Raw genomic sequence first — 16,619 nt, forward strand, 5'->3', positions numbered from 1 at the left:
TTTTGTGGTGCTCTTATCTCACGTGGAAGTCTGATAGCTTTGCGCAGTGGCAGTATGGTAGCCCGTGAGGTTTAACCGAGGCGCGATTATTGCTAATTGAAAACTTTTCCCAATACCCCGTCATGATGAATTGAAATATAGTCAGTATTGACAATTTTTGACAGTCTCTCAGGAGGCTGATTTTGTTTGTCTAAAACTAGATTGTTTTTCATCAGCACTCATTTTTTCATTTGGAAACTAGTGAACTTTTGTGGCACCTGTATAATTAGCATATTTTTCTCCCACAAATCATTGCAGGATATCTCACCATGCATTTTTAGTCACCACCATCAAAATAAAGTAGTCGTTTGTGGTGCTCTTATCTCACGTGGAAGTCTGATAGCTTTGCGCAGTGGCAGTACGGTAGCCCGTGAGGTTTAACCGAGGCGCGATTATTGCTAATTGAAAACTTTTACCAATACCCCGTCATGATGACTTGAAATATAGTCAGTATTGACAATTTTTGACAGTCTCTCAGGAGGCTGATTTTGTTTGTCTAAAACTAGATTGTTTTTAATCAGCACTCTTTTTTTCATTTGTAAACTAGGGCACTTTTGTGACACCTGTATAATTAGCATATTTTTCTCCCACAAACCATTGCAGGATATCTCACCATGCATTAGTAGTCACCACCATCAAAATAAAGTAGTCGTTTGTGGTGCTCTTACCTCACGTGGAAGTCCGTTAGCTTTGCGCAGTGGCAGTATCGTAGCCCGTGAGGTTTAACCGAGGCGCGATTATTGCTAATTGAAAACTTTTCCCAATACCCCGTCATAATGATTTGAAATATAGTCAGCATTGACAATTTTTGACAGTCTCTCAGGAGGCTGATTTTGTTTGTCTAAAACTAGATTGTTTTTCATCAGCACTCTTTTTTTCATTTGTAAACTAGTGCACTTTTGTGACACCTGTATAATTAACATATTTTTCTCCCACAAACCATTCCGGGATATCTCACCATGCATTTTTAGTTACCACCATCAAAATAAAGTAGTCGTTTGTGGTGCTCTTACCTCACGTGGAAGTCCGTTAGCTTTGCGCAGTGGCAGTATCGTAGCCCGTGAGGTTCAACCGAGGCGCGATTATTGCTAATTGAAAACTTTTCCCAATACCCCGTCATGATGACTTGAAATATAGTCAGTATTGACAATTTTTGATAGTCTCTCAGGAGGCTGATTTTGTTTGTCTAAAACTAGATTGTTTTTCATCAGCACTCATTTTTTCATTTGGAAACTAGTGCACTTTTGTGGCACCTGTATAATTAGCATATTTTTCTCCCAGAAACCATTGCATCATATCTCACCATGCATTTTTAGTCACCACCATCAAAATAAAGTAGTCGTTTGTGGTGCTCTTACCTCACGTGGAAGTCTGTTAGCTTTGCGCAGTGGCAGTTTCGTAGCCCGTGATTTTCAACTGAGGCGCGATTATTGCTAATTGAAAACTTTTCCCAATACCCTGTCATGATGACTTGAAATATTGTCAGTATATCTCACCATGCATTAGTAGTCACCACAATCAAAATAAAATAGTCTTTTGTGGTGCTCTTATCTCACGTGGAAGTCTGATAGCTTTGCGCAGTGGCAGTATGGTAGCCCGTGAGGTTTAACCGAGGCGCGATTATTGATAATTGAAAACTTTTCCCAATACCCCGTCATGATGAATTGAAATATAGTCAGTATTGACAATTTTTGACAGTCTCTCAGGAGGCTGATTTTGTTTGTCTAAAACTAGATTGTTTTTCATCAGCACTCATTTTTTCATTTGGAAACTAGTGAACTTTTGTGGCACCTGTATAATTAGCATATTTTTCTCCCACAAATCATTGCAGGATATCTCACCGTGCATTTTTAGTCACCACCATCAAAATAAAGTAGTCGTTTGTGGTGCTCTTATCTCACGTAGAAGTCTGATAGCTTTGCGCAGTGGCAGTATGGTAGCCCGTGAGGTTTAACTGAGGCGCGATTATTGCTAATTGAAAACTTTTCCCAATACCCTGTCATGATGACTTGAAATATAGTCAGTATTGACATTTTTTTACAGTCTCTCAGGAGGCTGATTTTGTTTGTCTAAAACTAGATTGTTTTTCATCAGCACTCATTTTTTCATTTGTAAACTAGTGCACTTTCGTGGCACCTGTATAATTAGCATATTTTTCTCCCACAAATCATTGCAGGATATCTCACCATGCATTTTTAGTCACCACCATCAAAATAAAGTAGTCGTTTGTGGTGCTCTTACCTCACGTGGAAGTCCGTTAGCTTTGCGCAGTGGCAGTATCGTAGCCCGTGAGGTTTAACCGAGGCGCGATTATTGCTAATTGAAAACTTTTCCCAATACCCCGTCATAATGATTTGAAATATAGTCAGCATTGACAATTTTTGACAGTCTCTCAGGAGGCTGATTTTGTTTGTCTAAAACTAGATTGTTTTTCATCAGCACTCTTTTTTTCATTTGTAAACTAGTGCACTTTTGTGACACCTGTATAATTAACATATTTTTCTCCCACAAACCATTCCGGGATATCTCACCATGCATTTTTAGTCACCACCATCAAAATAAAGTAGTCGTTTGTGGTGCTCTTACCTCACGTGGAAGTCCATTAGCTTTGCGCAGTGGTAGTATCGTAGTCCGTGAGGTTCAACCGAGGCGCGATTATTGCTAATTGAAAACTTTTCCCAATACCCCGTCATGATGACTTGAAATATAGTCAGTATTGACATTTTTTGACAGTCTCTCAGGAGGCTGATTTTGTTTGTCTAAAACTAGATTGTTTTTCATCAGCACTCATTTTTTCATTTGGAAACTAGTGCACTTTCGTGGCACCTGTATAATTAGCATATTTTTCTCCCACAAATCATTGCAGGATATCTCACCATGCATTTTTAGTCACCACCATCAAAATAAAGTAGTCGTTTGTGGTGCTCTTACCTCACGTGGAAGTCCGTTAGCTTTGCGCAGTGGCAGTATCGTAGCCCGTGAGGTTCAACCGAGGCGCGATTATTGCTAATTGAAAACTTTTACCAATACCCCGTCATAATGATTTGAAATATAGTCAGCATTGACAATTTTTGACAGTCTCTCAGGAGGCTGATTTTGTTTGTCTAAAACTAGATTGTTTTTCATCAACAATCTTTTTTTCATTTGTAAACTAGTGCACTTTTGTGACACCTGTATAATTAACATATTTTTCTCCCACAAAACATTCCGGGATATCTCACCATGCATTTTTAGTCACCACCATCAAAATAAAGTAGTCGTTTGTGGTGCTCTTACCTCACGTGGAAGTCCGTTAGCTTTGCGCAGTGGCAGTATCGTAGCCCGTGAGGTTCAACCGAGGCGCGATTATTGCTAATTGAAAACTTTTCCCAATACCCCGTCATGATGACTTGAAATATAGTCAGTATTGACAATTTTTGACAGTCTCTCAGGAGGCTGATTTTGTTTGTCTAAAACTAGATTGTTTTTCATCAGCACTCATTTTTTCATTTGGAAACTAGTGCACTTTTGTGGCACCTGTATAATTAGCATATTTTTCTCCCACAAATCATTGCAGGATATCTCACCATGCATTTTTAGTCACCACCATCAAAATAAAGTAGTCGTTTGTGGTGCTCTTACCTCACGTGGAAGTCCGTTAGCTTTGCGCAGTGGCAGTATTGTAGCCCGTGAGGTTCAACCGAGGCGCGATTATTGCTAATTGAAAACTTTTCCCAATACCCCGTCATGATGACTTGAAATATAGTCAGTATTGACAATTTTTGACAATCTCTCAGGAGGCTGATTTTGTTTGTCTAAAACTAGATTGTTTTTCATCAGCACTCATTTTTTCATTTGGAAACTAGTGCACTTTTGTGGCACCTGTATAATTAGCATATTTTTCTCCCAGAAACCATTGCAGGATATCTCACCATGCATTTTTAGTCACCACCATCAAAATAAAGTAGTCGTTTGTGGTGCTCTTATCTCACGTGGAAGTCTGTTAGCTTTGCGCAGTGGCAGTTTCGTAGCCCGTGATTTTCAACTGAGGCGCGATTATTGCTAATTGAAAACTTTTCCCAATACCCTGTCATGATGACTTGAAATATAGTCAGTATATCTCACCATGCATTAGTAGTCACCACAATCAAAATAAAATAGTCTTTTGTGGTGCTCTTATCTCACGTGGAAGTCTGATAGCTTTGCGCAGTGGCAGTATGGTAGCCCGTGAGGTTTAACCGAGGCGCGATTATTGCTAATTGAAAACTTTTCCCAATACCCCGTCATGATGAATTGAAATATAGTCAGTATTGACAATTTTTGACAGTCTCTCAGGAGGCTGATTTTGTTTGTCTAAAACTAGATTGTTTTTCATCAGCACTCATTTTTTCATTTGGAAACTAGTGCACTTTTGTGGCACCTGTATAATTAGCATATTTTTCTCCCACAAATCATTGCAGGATATCTCACCATGCATTTTTAGTCACCACCATCAAAATAAAGTAGTCGTTTGTGGTGCTCTTACCTCACGTGGAAGTCCGTTAGCTTTGCGCAGTGGCAGTATTGTAGCCCGTGAGGTTCAACCGAGGCGCGATTATTGCTAATTGAAAACTTTTCCCAATACCCCGTCATGATGACTTGTAATATAGTCAGTATTGACAATTTTTGACAATCTCTCAGGAGGCTGATTTTGTTTGTCTAAAACTAGATTTTTTTTCATCAGCACTCATTTTTTCATTTGGAAACTAGTGCACTTTTGTGGCACCTGTATAATTAGCATATTTTTCTCCCAGAAACCATTGCAGGAGATCTCACCATGCATTTTTAGTCACCACCATCAAAATAAAGTAGTCGTTTGTGGTGCTCTTACCTCACGTGGAAGTCTGTTAGCTTTGCGCAGTGGCAGTTTCGTAGCCCGTGATTTTCAACTGAGGCGCGATTATTGCTAATTGAAAACTTTTCCCAATACCCTGTCATGATGACTTGAAATATAGTCAGTATATCTCACCATGCATTAGTAGTCACCACAATCAAAATAAAATAGTCTTTTGTGGTGCTCTTATCTCACGTGGAAGTCTGATAGCTTTGCGCAGTGGCAGTATCGTAGCCCGTGAGGTTCAACCGAGGCGCGATTATTGCTAATTGAAAACTTTTCCCAATACCCCGTCATGATGACTTGAAATATAGTCAGTATTGACAATTTTTGACAGTCTCTCAGGAGGCTGATTTTGTTTGTCTAAAACTAGATTGTTTTTCATCAGCACTCATTTTTTCATTTGGAAACTAGTGCACTTTTGTGGCACCTGTATAATTAGCATATTTTTCTCCCACAAATCATTGCAGGATATCTCACTATGCATTTGTAGTCACCACCATCAAAATAAAGTAGTCGTTTGCGGTGCTCTTATCTCATGTGGAAGTCTGATAGCTTTGCGCAGTGGCAGTATGGTAGCCTGTGAGGTTTAACCGAGGCGCGATTATTGCTAATTGAAAACTTTTCCCAATACCCCGTCATGATGAATTGAAATATAGTCAGTATTGACAATTTTTGACAGTCTCTCAGGAGGCTGATTTTGTTTGTCTAAAACTAGATTGTTTTTCATCAGCACTCATTTTTTCATTTGGAAACTAGTGAACTTTTGTGGCACCTGTATAATTAGCATATTTTTCTCCCACAAATCATTGCAGGATATCTCACCATGCATTTTTAGTCACCACCATCAAAATAAAGTAGTCGTTTGTGGTGCTCTTATCTCACGTGGAAGTCTGATAGCTTTGCGCAGTGGCAGTATGGTAGCCCGTGAGGTTTTTCCGAGGCGCGATTATTGCTAATTGAAAACTTTTCCCATTTTTCAATTAGCAATAATCGCGCCTCGGAAAAACCTCACGGGCTACCATACTGCCACTGCGCAAAGCTATCAGACTTCCACGTGAGATAAGAGCACCACAAACGACTACTTTATTTTGATGGTGGTGACTAAAAATGCATGGTGAGATATCCTGCAATGATTTGTGGGAGAAAAATATGCTAATTATACAGGTGCCACAAAAGTTCACTAGTCATGATGACTTGAAATATAGTCAGTATTGACATTTTTTGACAGTCTCTCAGGAGGCTGATTTTGTTTGTCTAAAACTAGATTGTTTTTCATCAGCACTCATTTTTTCATTTGGAAACTAGTGCACTTTTGTGGCACCTGTATAATTAGCATATTTTTCTCCCACAAATCATTGCAGGATATCTCACCATGCATTTTTAGTCACCACCATCAAAATAAAGTAGTCGTTTGTGGTGCTCTTACCTCACGTGGAAGTCCGTTAGCTTTGCGCAGTGGCAGTATCGTAGCCTGTGAGGTTCAACCGAGGCGCGATTATTGCTAATTGAAAACTTTTCCCAATACCCTGTCATGATGACTTGAAATATAGTCAGTATTGACAATTTTTGACAGTCTCTCAGGAGGCTGATTTTGTTTGTCTAAAACTAGATTGTTTTTCATCAGCACTCATTTTTTCATTTGTAAACTAGTGCACTTTTGTGACACCTGTATAATTAGCATATTTTTCTCCCACAAACCATTGCAGGATATCTCACCATGCATTAGTAGTCACCACCATCAAAATAAAGTAGTCGTTTGTGGTGCTCTTACCTCACGTGGAAGTCCGTTAGCTTTGCGCAGTGGCAGTATCGTAGCCCGTGAGGTTCAACCGAGGCGCGATTATTGCTAATTGAAAACTTTTACCAATACCCCGTCATGATGACTTGAAATATAGTCAGTATTGACAATTTTTGACAGTCTCTCAGGAGGCTGATTTTGTTTGTCTAAAACTAGATTGTTTTTCATCAGCACTCATTTTTTCATTTGTAAACTAGTGCACTTTTGTGACACCTGTATAATTAGCATATTTTTCTCCCACAAACCATTGCAGGATATCTCACCATGCATTTTTAGTCACCACCATCAAAATAAAGTAGTCGTTTGTGGTGCTCTTACCTCACGTGGAAGTCTGATAGCTTTGCGCAGTGGCAGTATCGTAGCCCGTGAGGTTCAACCGAGGCGCGATTATTGCTAATTGAAAACTTTTCCCAATACCCCGTCATGATGACTTGAAATATAGTCAGTATTGACAATTTTTGACAGTCTCTCAGGAGGCTGATTTTGTTTGTCTAAAACTAGATTGTTTTTCATCAGCACTCTTTTTTTCATTTGTAAACTAGTGCACTTTTGAGACACCTGTATAATTAGCATATTTTTCTCCCACAAACCATTGCAAGATATCGCACCATGCATTTTTAGTCACCACCATCAAAATAAAGTAGTCGTTTGTGGTGCTCTTACCTCACGTGGAAGTCCGTTAGCTTTGCGCAGTGGCAGTATCGTAGCCCGTGAGGTTCAACCGAGGCGCGATTATTGCTAATTGAAAACTTTTCCCAATACCCCGTCATGATGATTTGAAATATAGTCAGTATTGACAATTTTTGACAGTCTCTCAGGAGGCTGATTTTGTTTGTCTAAAACTAGATTGTTTTTCATTTGTAAACTAGTGCACTTTTGTGACACCTGTATAATTAGCATATTTTTCTCCCACAAACCATTGCAAGATATCGCACCATGCATTTTTAGTCACCACCATCAAAATAAAGTAGTCGTTTGTGGTGCTCTTACCTCACGTGGAAGTCCGTTAGCTTTGCGCAGTGGCAGTATCGTAGCCCGTGAGGTTCAACCGAGGCGCGATTATTGCTAATTGAAAACTTTTCCCAATACCCCGTCATGATGATTTGAAATATAGTCAGCATTGACAATTTTTGACAGTCTCTCAGGAGGCTGATTTTGTTTGTCTAAAACTAGATTGTTTTTCATCAGCACTCATTTTTTCATTTGTAAACTAGTGCACTTTTGTGACACCTGTATAATTAGCATATTTTTCTCCCACAAACCATTGCAGGATATCTCACCATGCATTTTTAGTCACCACCATCAAAATAAAGTAGTCGTTTGTGGTGCTCTTACCTCACGTGGAAGTCCGTTAGCTTTGCGCAGTGGCAGTATCGTAGCCCGTGAGGTTCAACCGAGGCGCGATTATTGCTAATTGAAAACTTTTACCAATACCCCGTCATGATGACTTGAAATATAGTCAGTATTGACAATTTTTGACAGTCTCTCAGGAGGCTGATTTTGTTTGTCTAAAACTAGATTGTTTTTCATCAGCACTCATTTTTTCATTTGTAAACTAGTGCACTTTTGAGACACCTGTATAATTAGCATATTTTTCTCCCACAAACCATTGCAAGATATCGCACCATGCATTTTTAATCACCACCATCAAAATAAAGTAGTCGTTTGTGGTGCTCTTACCTCACGTGGAAGTCCGTTAGCTTTGCGCAGTGGCAGTATCGTAGCCCGTGAGGTTCAACCGAGGCGCGATTATTGCTAATTGAAAACTTTTCCCAATACCCCGTCATGATGACTTGAAATATAGTCAGTATTGACAATTTTTGACAGTCTCTCAGGAGGCTGATTTTGTTTGTCTAAAACTAGATTGTTTTTCATCAGCACTCATTTTTTCATTTGTAAACTAGTGCACTTTTGAGACACCTGTATAATTAGCATATTTTTCTCCCACAAACCATTGCAAGATATCGCACCATGCATTTTTAATCACCACCATCAAAATAAAGTAGTCGTTTGTGGTGCTCTTACCTCACGTGGAAGTCCGTTAGCTTTGCGCAGTGGCAGTATCGTAGCCCGTGAGGTTCAACCGAGGCGCGATTATTGCTAATTGAAAACTTTTCCCAATACCCTGTCATGATGACTTGAAATATAGTCAGTATTGACAATTTTTGACAGTCTCTCAGGAGGCTGATTTTGTTTGTCTAAAACTAGATTGTTTTTCATTTGTAAACTAGTGCACTTTTGAGACACCTGTATAATTAGCATATTTTTCTCCCACAAACCATTGCAAGATATCGCACCATGCATTTTTAGTCACCACCATCAAAATAAAGTAGTCGTTTGTGGTGCTCTTACCTCACGTGGAAGTCCGTTAGCTTTGCGCAGTGGCAGTATCGTAGCCCGTGAGGTTCAACCGAGGCGCGATTATTGCTAATTGAAAACTTTTCCCAATACCCCGTCATGATGATTTGAAATATAGTCAGCATTGACAATTTTTGACAGTCTCTCAGGAGGCTGATTTTGTTTGTCTTAAACTAGATTGTTTTTCATCAGCACTCATTTTTTCATTTGTAAACTAGTGCACTTTTGAGACACCTGTATAATTAGCATATTTTTCTCCCACAAACCATTGCAAGATATCGCACCATGCATTTTTAATCACCACCATCAAAATAAAGTAGTCGTTTGTGGTGCTCTTACCTCACGTGGAAGTCCGTTAGCTTTGCGCAGTGGCAGTATCGTAGCCTGTGAGGTTCAACCGAGGCGCGATTATTGCTAATTGAAAACTTTTCCCAATACCCCGTCATGATGACTTGAAATATAGTCAGTATTGACAATTTTTGACAGTCTCTCAGGAGGCTGATTTTGTTTGTCTAAAACTAGATTGTTTTTCATCAGCACTCATTTTTTCATTTGTAAACTAGTGCACTTTTGTGACACCTGTATAATTAGCATATTTTTCTCCCACAAACCATTGCAGGATATCTCACCATGCATTTTTAGTCACCACCATCAAAATAAAGTAGTCGTTTGTGGTGCTCTTACCTCACGTGGAAGTCCGTTAGCTTTGCGCAGTGGCAGTATCGTAGCCCGTGAGGTTCAACCGAGGCGCGATTATTGCTAATTGAAAACTTTTCCCAATACCCCGTCATGATGACTTGAAATATAGTCAGTATTGACAATTTTTGACAGTCTCTCAGGAGGCTGATTTTGTTTGTCTAAAACTAGATTGTTTTTCATCAGCACTCTTTTTTTCATTTGTAAACTAGTGCACTTTTGTGACACCTGTATAATTAGCATATTTTTCTCCCACAAACCATTGCAAGATATCGCACCATGCATTTTTAGTCACCACCATCAAAATAAAGTAGTCGTTTCTGGTGCTCTTACCTCACGTGGAAGTCCGTTAGCTTTGCGCAGTGGCAGTATCGTAGCCCGTGAGGTTCAACCGAGGCGCGATTATTGCTAATTGAAAACTTTTCCCAATACCCCGTCATGATGACTTGAAATATAGTCAGTATTGACAATTTTTGACAGTCTCTCAGGAGGCTGATTTTGTTTGTCTAAAACTAGATTGTTTTTCATCAGCACTCATTTTTTCATTTGTAAACTAGTGCACTTTAGAAACACCTGTATAATTAGCATATTTTTCTCCCACAAACCATTGCAAGATATCGCACCATGCATTTTTAATCACCACCATCAAAATAAAGTAGTCGTTTGTGGTGCTCTTACCTCACGTGGAAGTCCGTTAGCTTTGCGCAGTGGCAGTATCGTAGCCCGTGAGGTTCAACCGAGGCGCGATTATTGCTAATTGAAAACTTTTACCAATACCCCGTCATGATGACTTGAAATATAGTCAGCATTGACAATTTTTGACAGTCTCTCAGGAGGCTGATTTTGTTTGTCTAAAACTAGATTGTTTTTCATCAACAATCTTTTTTTCATTTGTAAACTAGTGCACTTTTGTGACACCTGTATAATTAGCATATTTTTCTCCCACAAACCATTGCAGGATATCTCACCATGCATTTTTAGTCACCACCATCAAAATAAAGTAGTCGTTTGTGGTGCTCTTACCTCACGTGGAAGTCCGTTAGCTTTGCGCAGTGGCAGTATCGTAGCCCGTGAGGTTCAACCGAGGCGCGATTATTGCTAATTGAAAACTTTTCCCAATACCCCGTCATGATGACTTGAAATATAGTCAGTATTGACAATTTTTGACAGTCTCTCAGGAGGCTGATTTTGTTTGTCTAAAACTAGATTGTTTTTCATCAGCACTCATTTTTTCATTTGGAAACTAGTGCACTTTTGTGGCACCTGTATAATTAGCATATTTTTCTCCCACAAATCATTGCAGGATATCTCACCATGCATTTTTAGTCACCACCATCAAAATAAAGTAGTCGTTTGTGGTGCTCTTACCTCACGTGGAAGTCCGTTAGCTTTGCGCAGTGGCAGTATTGTAGCCCGTGATTTTCAACTGAGGCGCGATTATTGCTAATTGAAAACTTTTCCCAATACCCTGTCATGATGACTTGAAATATAGTCAGTATATCTCACCATGCATTAGTAGTCACCACAATCAAAATAAAATAGTCTTTTGTGGTGCTCTTATCTCACGTGGAAGTCTGATAGCTTTGCGCAGTGGCAGTATGGTAGCCCGTGAGGTTTAACCGAGTCGCGATTATTGCTAATTGAAAACTTTTCCCAATACCCCGTCATGATGAATTGAAATATAGTCAGTATTGACAATTTTTGACAGTCTCTCAGGAGGCTGATTTTGTTTGTCTAAAACTAGATTGTTTTTCATCAGCACTCATTTTTTCATTTGGAAACTAGTGAACTTTTGTGGCACCTGTATAATTAGCATATTTTTCTCCCACAAATCATTGCAGGATATCTCACCATGCATTTTTAGTCACCACCATCAAAATAAAGTAGTCGTTTGTGGTGCTCTTATCTCACGTGGAAGTCTGATAGCTTTGCGCAGTGGCAGTATGGTAGCCCGTGAGGTTTAACCGAGGCGCGATTATTGCTAATTGAAAACTTTTCCCAATACCCTGTCATGATGACTTGATATATAGTCAGTATTGACATTTTTTGACAGTCTCTCAGGAGGCTGATTTTGTTTGTCTAAAACTAGATTGTTTTTCATCAGCACTCATTTTTTCATTTGGAAACTAGTGCACTTTCGTGGCACCTGTATAATTAGCATATTTTTCTCCCACAAATCATTGCAGGATATCTCACCATGCATTTTTAGTCACCACCATCAAAATAAAGTAGTCGTTTGTGGTGCTCTTACCTCACGTGGAAGTCTGTTAGCTTTGCGCAGTGGCAGTATCGTAGCCCGTGAGGTTCAACCGAGGCGCGATTATTGCTAATTGAAAACTTTTCCCAATACCCCGTCATGATGATTTGAAATATAGTCAGCATTGACAATTTTTGACAGTCTCTCAGGAGGCTGATTTTGTTTGTCTAAAACTAGATTGTTTTTCATTTGTAAACTAGTGCACTTTTGTGACACCTGTATAATTAGCATATTTTTCTCCCACAAACCATTGCAAGATATCGCACCATGCATTTTTAGTCACCACCATCAAAATAAAGTAGTCGTTTGTGGTGCTCTTACCTCACGTGGAAGTCCGTTAGCTTTGCGCAGTGGCAGTATCGTAGCCCGTGAGGTTCAACCGAGGCGCGATTATTGCTAATTGAAAACTTTTCCCAATACCCCGTCATGATGACTTGAAATATAGTCAGTATTGACAATTTTTGACAGTCTCTCAGGAGGCTGATTTTGTTTGTCTAAAACTAGATTGTTTTTCATCAGCACTCATTTTTTCATTTGGAAACTAGTGCACTTTTGTGGCACCTGTATAATTAGCATATTTTTCTCCCACAAACCATTGCAGGATATCTCACCATGCATTTTTAGTCACCACCATCAAAATAAAGTAGTCGTTTGTGGTGCTCTTACCTCACGTGGAAGTCTGTTAGCTTTGCGCAGTGGCAGTATCGTAGCCCGTGAGGTTCAACCGAGGCGCGATTATTGCTAATTGAAAACTTTTCCCAATACCCCGTCATGATGATTTGAAATATAGTCAGTATTGACAATTTTTGACAGTCTCTCAGGAGGCTGATTTTGTTTGTCTAAAACTAGATTGTTTTTCATCAGCACTCATTTTTTCATTTGGAAACTAGTGCACTTTTGTGACACCTGTATAATTAGCATATTTTTCTCCCCAAATCCATTGCAGGATATCTCACCATGCATTTTTAGTCACCACCATCAAAATAAAGTAGTCGTTTGTGGTGCTCTTACCTCACGTGGAAGTCTGTTAGCTTTGCGCTAGTGGCAGTATCGTAGCCCGTGATTTTCAACTGAGGCGCGATTATTGCTAATTGAAAACTTTTCCCAATACCCTGTCATGATGACTTGAAATATAGTCAGTATATCTCACCATGCATTAGTAGTCACCACAATCAAAATAAAATAGTCTTTTGTGGTGCTCTTATCTCACGTGGAAGTCTGATAGCTTTGCGCAGTGGCAGTATGGTAGCCCGTGAGGTTTAACGAAGGCGCGATTATTGCCCCGTCATGATGATTTGAAATATAGTCAGTATTGACAATTTTTGACAGTCTCTCAGGAGGCTGATTTTGTTTGTCTAAAACTAGATTGTTTTTCATCAGCACTCATTTTTTCATTTGTAAACTAGTGCACTTTTGTGACACCTGTATAATTAGCATATTTTTCTCCCACAAACCATTGCAAGATATCGCACCATGCATTTTTAGTCACCACCATCAAAATAAAGTAGTCGTTTGTGGTGCTCTTACCTCACGTGGAAGTCTGTTAGCTTTGCGCAGTGGCAGTATCGTAGCCCGTGAGGTTCAACCGAGGCGCGATTATTGCTAATTGAAAACTTTTCCCAATACCCCGTCATGATGATTTGAAATATAGTCAGTATTGACAATTTTTGACAGTCTCTCAGGAGGCTGATTTTGTTTGTCTAAAACTAGATTGTTTTTCATCAGCACTCATTTTTTCATTTGTAAACTAGTGCACTTTTGAGACACCTGTATAATTAGCATATTTTTCTCCCACAAACCATTGCAAGATATCGCACCATGCATTTTTAATCACCACCATCAAAATAAAGTAGTCGTTTGTGGTGCTCTTACCTCACGTGGAAGTCCGTTAGCTTTGCGCAGTGGCAGTATCGTAGCCCGTGAGGTTCAACCGAGGCGCGATTATTGCTAATTGAAAACTTTTCCCAATACCCCGTCATGATGATTTGAAATATAGTCAGTATTGACAATTTTTGACAGTCTCTCAGGAGGCTGATTTTGTTTGTCTAAAACTAGATTGTTTTTCATCAGCACTCTTCATTTGTAAACTAGTGCACTTTTGAGACACCTGTATAATTAGCATATTTTTCTCCCACAAACCATTGCAAGATATCGCACCATGCATTTTTAGTCACCACCATCAAAATAAAGTAGTCGTTTGTGGTGCTCTTACCTCACGTGGAAGTCCGTTAGCTTTGCGCAGTGGCAGTATCGTAGCCCGTGAGGTTCAACCGAGGCGCGATTATTGCTAATTGAAAACTTTTCCCAATACCCCGTCATGATGATTTAAAATATAGTCAGCATTGACAATTTTTGACAGTCTCTCAGGAGGCTGATTTTGTTTGTCTTAAACTAGATTGTTTTTCATCAGCACTCATTTTTTCATTTGTAAACTAGTGCACTTTTGTGACACCTGTATAATTAGCATATTTTTCTCCCACAAACCATTGCAGGATATCTCACCATGCATTTTTAGTCACCACCATCAAAATAAAGTAGTCGTTTGTGGTGCTCTTACCTCACGTGGAAGTCCGTTAGCTTTGCGCAGTGGCAGTATCGTAGCCCGTGAGGTTCAACCGAGGCGCGATTATTGCTAATTGAAAACTTTTCCCAATACCCCGTCATGATGACTTGAAATATAGTCAGTATTGACAATTTTTGACAGTCTCTCAGGAGGCTGATTTTGTTTGTCTAAAACTAGATTGTTTTTCATCAGCACTCTTCTTTTCATTTGTAAACTAGTGCACTTTTGTGACACCTGTATAATTAGCATATTTTTCTCCCACAAACCATTGCAAGATATCGCACCATGCATTTTTAGTCACCACCATCAAAATAAAGTAGTCGTTTGTGGTGCTCTTACCTCACGTGGAAGTCCGTTAGCTTTGCGCAGTGGCAGTATCGTAGCCCGTGAGGTTCAACCGAGGCGCGATTATTGCTAATTGAAAACTTTTACCAATACCCCGTCATGATGATTTGAAATATAGTCAGCATTGACAATTTTTGACAGTCTCTCAGGAGGCTGATTTTGTTTGTCTAAAACTAGATTGTTTTTCATCAGCACTCATTTTTTCATTTGTAAACTAGTGCACTTTTGTGACACCTGTATAATTAGCATATTTTTCTCCCACAAACCATTGCAGGATATCTCACCATGCATTTTTAGTCACCACCATCAAAATAAAGTAGTCGTTTGTGGTGCTCTTACCTCACGTGGAAGTCCGTTAGCTTTGCGCAGTGGCAGTATCGTAGCCCGTGAGGTTCAACCGAGGCGCGATTATTGCTAATTGAAAACTTTTCCCAATACCCCGTCATGATGATTTGAAATATAGTCAGTATTGACAATTTTTGACAGTCTCTCAGGAGGCTGATTTTGTTTGTCTAAAACTAGATTGTTTTTCATCAGCACTCTTTTTTTCATTTGTAAACTAGTGCACTTTTGTGACACCTGTATAATTAGCATATTTTTCTCCCACAAACCATTGCAAGATATCGCACCATGCATTTTTAGTCACCACCATCAAAATAAAGTAGTCGTTTGTGGTGCTCTTACCTCACGTGGAAGTCCGTTAGCTTTGCGCAGTGGCAGTATCGTAGCCCGTGAGGTTCAACCGAGGCGCGATTATTGCTAATTGAAAACTTTTCCCAATACCCCGTCATGATGACTTGAAATATAGTCAGCATTGACAATTTTTGACAGTCTCTCAGGAGGCTGATTTTGTTTGTCTAAAACTAGATTGTTTTTCATCAGCACTCTTTTTTTCATTTGTAAACTAGTGCACTTTTGTGACACCTGTATAATTAGCATATTTTTCTCCCACAAACCATTCCGGGATATCTCACCATGCATTTTTAGTCACCACCATCAAAATAAAGTAGTCGTTTGTGGTGCTCTTACCTCACGTGGAAGTCCGTTAGCTTTGCGCAGTGGCAGTATCGTAGCCCGTGAGGTTCAACCGAGGCGCGATTATTGCTAATTGAAAACTTTTCCCAATACCCTGTCATGATGACTTGAAATATAGTCAGTATTGACAATTTTTGACAGTCTCTCAGGAGGCTGATTTTGTTTGTCTAAAACTAGATTGTTTTTCATCAGCACTCATTTTTTCATTTGGAAACTAGTGCACTTTTGTGGCACCTGTATAATTAGCATATTTTTCTCCCACAAATCATTGCAGGATATCTCACCATGCATTTTTAGTCACCACCATCAAAATAAAGTAGTCGTTTGTGGTGCTCTTACCTCACGTGGAAGTCCGTTAGCTTTGCGCAGTGGCAGTATTGTAGCCCGTGAGGTTCAACCGAGGCGCGATTATTGCTAATTGAAAACTTTTCCCAATACCCCGTCATGATGACTTGAAATATAGTCAGTATTGACAATTTTTGACAGTCTCTCAGGAGGCTGATTTTGTTTGTCTAAAACTAGATTGTTTTTCATCAGCACTCATTTTTTCATTTGGAAACTAGTGCACTTTTGTGGCACCTGTATAATTAGCATATTTTTCTCCCAGAAACCATTGCAGGATATCTCACCATGCATTTTTAGTCACCACCATCAAAATAAAGTAGTCGTTTGT

At 39.4% G+C, this 16,619-nt stretch overlaps 43 non-coding genes and 8 pseudogenes across 43 annotated transcripts; 50 read left to right on the forward strand and 1 right to left on the reverse strand.

The window, feature by feature from the left end:
• Window positions 1-35: 35 nt before the first annotated feature.
• LOC128637037 (U4 spliceosomal RNA) lies at window positions 36-176 on the forward strand. The gene has a single exon (XR_008398926.1). It is a non-coding gene; the product is annotated as a U4 spliceosomal RNA (small nuclear RNA).
• A 204-nt stretch (window positions 177-380) lies between these two features.
• LOC128637033 (U4 spliceosomal RNA) lies at window positions 381-521 on the forward strand. The gene has a single exon (XR_008398921.1). It is a non-coding gene; the product is annotated as a U4 spliceosomal RNA (small nuclear RNA).
• Window positions 522-725: 204 nt separating this feature from the next.
• On the forward strand, window positions 726-866 carry LOC128636981 (U4 spliceosomal RNA). The gene has a single exon (XR_008398872.1). It is a non-coding gene; the product is annotated as a U4 spliceosomal RNA (small nuclear RNA).
• A 204-nt stretch (window positions 867-1,070) lies between these two features.
• On the forward strand, window positions 1,071-1,211 carry LOC128636912 (U4 spliceosomal RNA). Its single transcript, XR_008398814.1, has one exon. It is a non-coding gene; the product is annotated as a U4 spliceosomal RNA (small nuclear RNA).
• Window positions 1,212-1,415: 204 nt separating this feature from the next.
• On the forward strand, window positions 1,416-1,547 carry LOC128637083 (uncharacterized; annotated as a pseudogene).
• A 61-nt stretch (window positions 1,548-1,608) lies between these two features.
• Window positions 1,609-1,749, forward strand: LOC128637057 (U4 spliceosomal RNA). The gene has a single exon (XR_008398945.1). It is a non-coding gene; the product is annotated as a U4 spliceosomal RNA (small nuclear RNA).
• A 204-nt stretch (window positions 1,750-1,953) lies between these two features.
• Window positions 1,954-2,094, forward strand: LOC128637064 (U4 spliceosomal RNA). The gene has a single exon (XR_008398952.1). It is a non-coding gene; the product is annotated as a U4 spliceosomal RNA (small nuclear RNA).
• Window positions 2,095-2,298: 204 nt separating this feature from the next.
• Window positions 2,299-2,439, forward strand: LOC128636982 (U4 spliceosomal RNA). The gene has a single exon (XR_008398873.1). It is a non-coding gene; the product is annotated as a U4 spliceosomal RNA (small nuclear RNA).
• Window positions 2,440-2,643: 204 nt separating this feature from the next.
• Window positions 2,644-2,784, forward strand: LOC128637024 (U4 spliceosomal RNA). The gene has a single exon (XR_008398913.1). It is a non-coding gene; the product is annotated as a U4 spliceosomal RNA (small nuclear RNA).
• A 204-nt stretch (window positions 2,785-2,988) lies between these two features.
• Window positions 2,989-3,129, forward strand: LOC128637003 (U4 spliceosomal RNA). Its single transcript, XR_008398892.1, has one exon. It is a non-coding gene; the product is annotated as a U4 spliceosomal RNA (small nuclear RNA).
• A 204-nt stretch (window positions 3,130-3,333) lies between these two features.
• Window positions 3,334-3,474, forward strand: LOC128636886 (U4 spliceosomal RNA). The gene has a single exon (XR_008398792.1). It is a non-coding gene; the product is annotated as a U4 spliceosomal RNA (small nuclear RNA).
• Window positions 3,475-3,678: 204 nt separating this feature from the next.
• On the forward strand, window positions 3,679-3,819 carry LOC128636963 (U4 spliceosomal RNA). The gene has a single exon (XR_008398857.1). It is a non-coding gene; the product is annotated as a U4 spliceosomal RNA (small nuclear RNA).
• Window positions 3,820-4,023: 204 nt separating this feature from the next.
• Window positions 4,024-4,187, forward strand: LOC128637087 (uncharacterized; annotated as a pseudogene).
• Window positions 4,188-4,216: 29 nt separating this feature from the next.
• On the forward strand, window positions 4,217-4,357 carry LOC128637035 (U4 spliceosomal RNA). The gene has a single exon (XR_008398923.1). It is a non-coding gene; the product is annotated as a U4 spliceosomal RNA (small nuclear RNA).
• Window positions 4,358-4,561: 204 nt separating this feature from the next.
• Window positions 4,562-4,702, forward strand: LOC128636955 (U4 spliceosomal RNA). Its single transcript, XR_008398850.1, has one exon. It is a non-coding gene; the product is annotated as a U4 spliceosomal RNA (small nuclear RNA).
• A 204-nt stretch (window positions 4,703-4,906) lies between these two features.
• Window positions 4,907-5,070, forward strand: LOC128637088 (uncharacterized; annotated as a pseudogene).
• A 29-nt stretch (window positions 5,071-5,099) lies between these two features.
• On the forward strand, window positions 5,100-5,240 carry LOC128636888 (U4 spliceosomal RNA). Its single transcript, XR_008398793.1, has one exon. It is a non-coding gene; the product is annotated as a U4 spliceosomal RNA (small nuclear RNA).
• Window positions 5,241-5,444: 204 nt separating this feature from the next.
• On the forward strand, window positions 5,445-5,585 carry LOC128637031 (U4 spliceosomal RNA). The gene has a single exon (XR_008398920.1). It is a non-coding gene; the product is annotated as a U4 spliceosomal RNA (small nuclear RNA).
• A 204-nt stretch (window positions 5,586-5,789) lies between these two features.
• LOC128637077 (uncharacterized) lies at window positions 5,790-5,872 on the forward strand (annotated as a pseudogene).
• LOC128637092 (uncharacterized) lies at window positions 5,864-5,935 on the reverse strand (annotated as a pseudogene).
• Window positions 5,936-6,338: 403 nt separating this feature from the next.
• Window positions 6,339-6,479, forward strand: LOC128636951 (U4 spliceosomal RNA). Its single transcript, XR_008398847.1, has one exon. It is a non-coding gene; the product is annotated as a U4 spliceosomal RNA (small nuclear RNA).
• A 204-nt stretch (window positions 6,480-6,683) lies between these two features.
• On the forward strand, window positions 6,684-6,824 carry LOC128636922 (U4 spliceosomal RNA). The gene has a single exon (XR_008398822.1). It is a non-coding gene; the product is annotated as a U4 spliceosomal RNA (small nuclear RNA).
• Window positions 6,825-7,028: 204 nt separating this feature from the next.
• On the forward strand, window positions 7,029-7,169 carry LOC128636889 (U4 spliceosomal RNA). Its single transcript, XR_008398794.1, has one exon. It is a non-coding gene; the product is annotated as a U4 spliceosomal RNA (small nuclear RNA).
• Window positions 7,170-7,373: 204 nt separating this feature from the next.
• On the forward strand, window positions 7,374-7,514 carry LOC128636969 (U4 spliceosomal RNA). The gene has a single exon (XR_008398862.1). It is a non-coding gene; the product is annotated as a U4 spliceosomal RNA (small nuclear RNA).
• Window positions 7,515-7,700: 186 nt separating this feature from the next.
• Window positions 7,701-7,841, forward strand: LOC128636918 (U4 spliceosomal RNA). Its single transcript, XR_008398819.1, has one exon. It is a non-coding gene; the product is annotated as a U4 spliceosomal RNA (small nuclear RNA).
• Window positions 7,842-8,045: 204 nt separating this feature from the next.
• Window positions 8,046-8,186, forward strand: LOC128636923 (U4 spliceosomal RNA). The gene has a single exon (XR_008398823.1). It is a non-coding gene; the product is annotated as a U4 spliceosomal RNA (small nuclear RNA).
• Window positions 8,187-8,390: 204 nt separating this feature from the next.
• LOC128636890 (U4 spliceosomal RNA) lies at window positions 8,391-8,531 on the forward strand. Its single transcript, XR_008398795.1, has one exon. It is a non-coding gene; the product is annotated as a U4 spliceosomal RNA (small nuclear RNA).
• A 204-nt stretch (window positions 8,532-8,735) lies between these two features.
• On the forward strand, window positions 8,736-8,876 carry LOC128636965 (U4 spliceosomal RNA). The gene has a single exon (XR_008398859.1). It is a non-coding gene; the product is annotated as a U4 spliceosomal RNA (small nuclear RNA).
• A 186-nt stretch (window positions 8,877-9,062) lies between these two features.
• LOC128636920 (U4 spliceosomal RNA) lies at window positions 9,063-9,203 on the forward strand. Its single transcript, XR_008398820.1, has one exon. It is a non-coding gene; the product is annotated as a U4 spliceosomal RNA (small nuclear RNA).
• Window positions 9,204-9,407: 204 nt separating this feature from the next.
• On the forward strand, window positions 9,408-9,548 carry LOC128636872 (U4 spliceosomal RNA). Its single transcript, XR_008398779.1, has one exon. It is a non-coding gene; the product is annotated as a U4 spliceosomal RNA (small nuclear RNA).
• A 204-nt stretch (window positions 9,549-9,752) lies between these two features.
• Window positions 9,753-9,893, forward strand: LOC128636891 (U4 spliceosomal RNA). Its single transcript, XR_008398796.1, has one exon. It is a non-coding gene; the product is annotated as a U4 spliceosomal RNA (small nuclear RNA).
• Window positions 9,894-10,097: 204 nt separating this feature from the next.
• Window positions 10,098-10,238, forward strand: LOC128636892 (U4 spliceosomal RNA). The gene has a single exon (XR_008398798.1). It is a non-coding gene; the product is annotated as a U4 spliceosomal RNA (small nuclear RNA).
• A 204-nt stretch (window positions 10,239-10,442) lies between these two features.
• LOC128636849 (U4 spliceosomal RNA) lies at window positions 10,443-10,583 on the forward strand. The gene has a single exon (XR_008398760.1). It is a non-coding gene; the product is annotated as a U4 spliceosomal RNA (small nuclear RNA).
• A 204-nt stretch (window positions 10,584-10,787) lies between these two features.
• Window positions 10,788-10,928, forward strand: LOC128636893 (U4 spliceosomal RNA). Its single transcript, XR_008398799.1, has one exon. It is a non-coding gene; the product is annotated as a U4 spliceosomal RNA (small nuclear RNA).
• A 204-nt stretch (window positions 10,929-11,132) lies between these two features.
• On the forward strand, window positions 11,133-11,296 carry LOC128637081 (uncharacterized; annotated as a pseudogene).
• A 29-nt stretch (window positions 11,297-11,325) lies between these two features.
• LOC128637061 (U4 spliceosomal RNA) lies at window positions 11,326-11,466 on the forward strand. The gene has a single exon (XR_008398948.1). It is a non-coding gene; the product is annotated as a U4 spliceosomal RNA (small nuclear RNA).
• Window positions 11,467-11,670: 204 nt separating this feature from the next.
• Window positions 11,671-11,811, forward strand: LOC128637044 (U4 spliceosomal RNA). Its single transcript, XR_008398932.1, has one exon. It is a non-coding gene; the product is annotated as a U4 spliceosomal RNA (small nuclear RNA).
• Window positions 11,812-12,015: 204 nt separating this feature from the next.
• Window positions 12,016-12,156, forward strand: LOC128636921 (U4 spliceosomal RNA). The gene has a single exon (XR_008398821.1). It is a non-coding gene; the product is annotated as a U4 spliceosomal RNA (small nuclear RNA).
• Window positions 12,157-12,342: 186 nt separating this feature from the next.
• Window positions 12,343-12,483, forward strand: LOC128636895 (U4 spliceosomal RNA). The gene has a single exon (XR_008398800.1). It is a non-coding gene; the product is annotated as a U4 spliceosomal RNA (small nuclear RNA).
• A 204-nt stretch (window positions 12,484-12,687) lies between these two features.
• Window positions 12,688-12,828, forward strand: LOC128636970 (U4 spliceosomal RNA). Its single transcript, XR_008398863.1, has one exon. It is a non-coding gene; the product is annotated as a U4 spliceosomal RNA (small nuclear RNA).
• Window positions 12,829-13,032: 204 nt separating this feature from the next.
• On the forward strand, window positions 13,033-13,197 carry LOC128637084 (uncharacterized; annotated as a pseudogene).
• A 29-nt stretch (window positions 13,198-13,226) lies between these two features.
• On the forward strand, window positions 13,227-13,344 carry LOC128637094 (uncharacterized; annotated as a pseudogene).
• A 204-nt stretch (window positions 13,345-13,548) lies between these two features.
• On the forward strand, window positions 13,549-13,689 carry LOC128636971 (U4 spliceosomal RNA). The gene has a single exon (XR_008398864.1). It is a non-coding gene; the product is annotated as a U4 spliceosomal RNA (small nuclear RNA).
• Window positions 13,690-13,893: 204 nt separating this feature from the next.
• On the forward strand, window positions 13,894-14,034 carry LOC128636972 (U4 spliceosomal RNA). Its single transcript, XR_008398865.1, has one exon. It is a non-coding gene; the product is annotated as a U4 spliceosomal RNA (small nuclear RNA).
• Window positions 14,035-14,233: 199 nt separating this feature from the next.
• LOC128636916 (U4 spliceosomal RNA) lies at window positions 14,234-14,374 on the forward strand. The gene has a single exon (XR_008398817.1). It is a non-coding gene; the product is annotated as a U4 spliceosomal RNA (small nuclear RNA).
• Window positions 14,375-14,578: 204 nt separating this feature from the next.
• Window positions 14,579-14,719, forward strand: LOC128636896 (U4 spliceosomal RNA). Its single transcript, XR_008398801.1, has one exon. It is a non-coding gene; the product is annotated as a U4 spliceosomal RNA (small nuclear RNA).
• Window positions 14,720-14,923: 204 nt separating this feature from the next.
• On the forward strand, window positions 14,924-15,064 carry LOC128636949 (U4 spliceosomal RNA). Its single transcript, XR_008398845.1, has one exon. It is a non-coding gene; the product is annotated as a U4 spliceosomal RNA (small nuclear RNA).
• Window positions 15,065-15,268: 204 nt separating this feature from the next.
• Window positions 15,269-15,409, forward strand: LOC128636973 (U4 spliceosomal RNA). Its single transcript, XR_008398866.1, has one exon. It is a non-coding gene; the product is annotated as a U4 spliceosomal RNA (small nuclear RNA).
• A 204-nt stretch (window positions 15,410-15,613) lies between these two features.
• Window positions 15,614-15,754, forward strand: LOC128636841 (U4 spliceosomal RNA). Its single transcript, XR_008398753.1, has one exon. It is a non-coding gene; the product is annotated as a U4 spliceosomal RNA (small nuclear RNA).
• Window positions 15,755-15,958: 204 nt separating this feature from the next.
• LOC128636968 (U4 spliceosomal RNA) lies at window positions 15,959-16,099 on the forward strand. Its single transcript, XR_008398861.1, has one exon. It is a non-coding gene; the product is annotated as a U4 spliceosomal RNA (small nuclear RNA).
• A 204-nt stretch (window positions 16,100-16,303) lies between these two features.
• Window positions 16,304-16,444, forward strand: LOC128636977 (U4 spliceosomal RNA). The gene has a single exon (XR_008398869.1). It is a non-coding gene; the product is annotated as a U4 spliceosomal RNA (small nuclear RNA).
• Window positions 16,445-16,619: the final 175 nt, after the last annotated feature.

The sequence above is a fragment of the Bombina bombina genome, chromosome 7 (assembly GCF_027579735.1).
Source record: "Bombina bombina isolate aBomBom1 chromosome 7, aBomBom1.pri, whole genome shotgun sequence".
In the NCBI taxonomy this organism is placed as follows: Eukaryota; Metazoa; Chordata; class Amphibia; order Anura; family Bombinatoridae; genus Bombina; species Bombina bombina.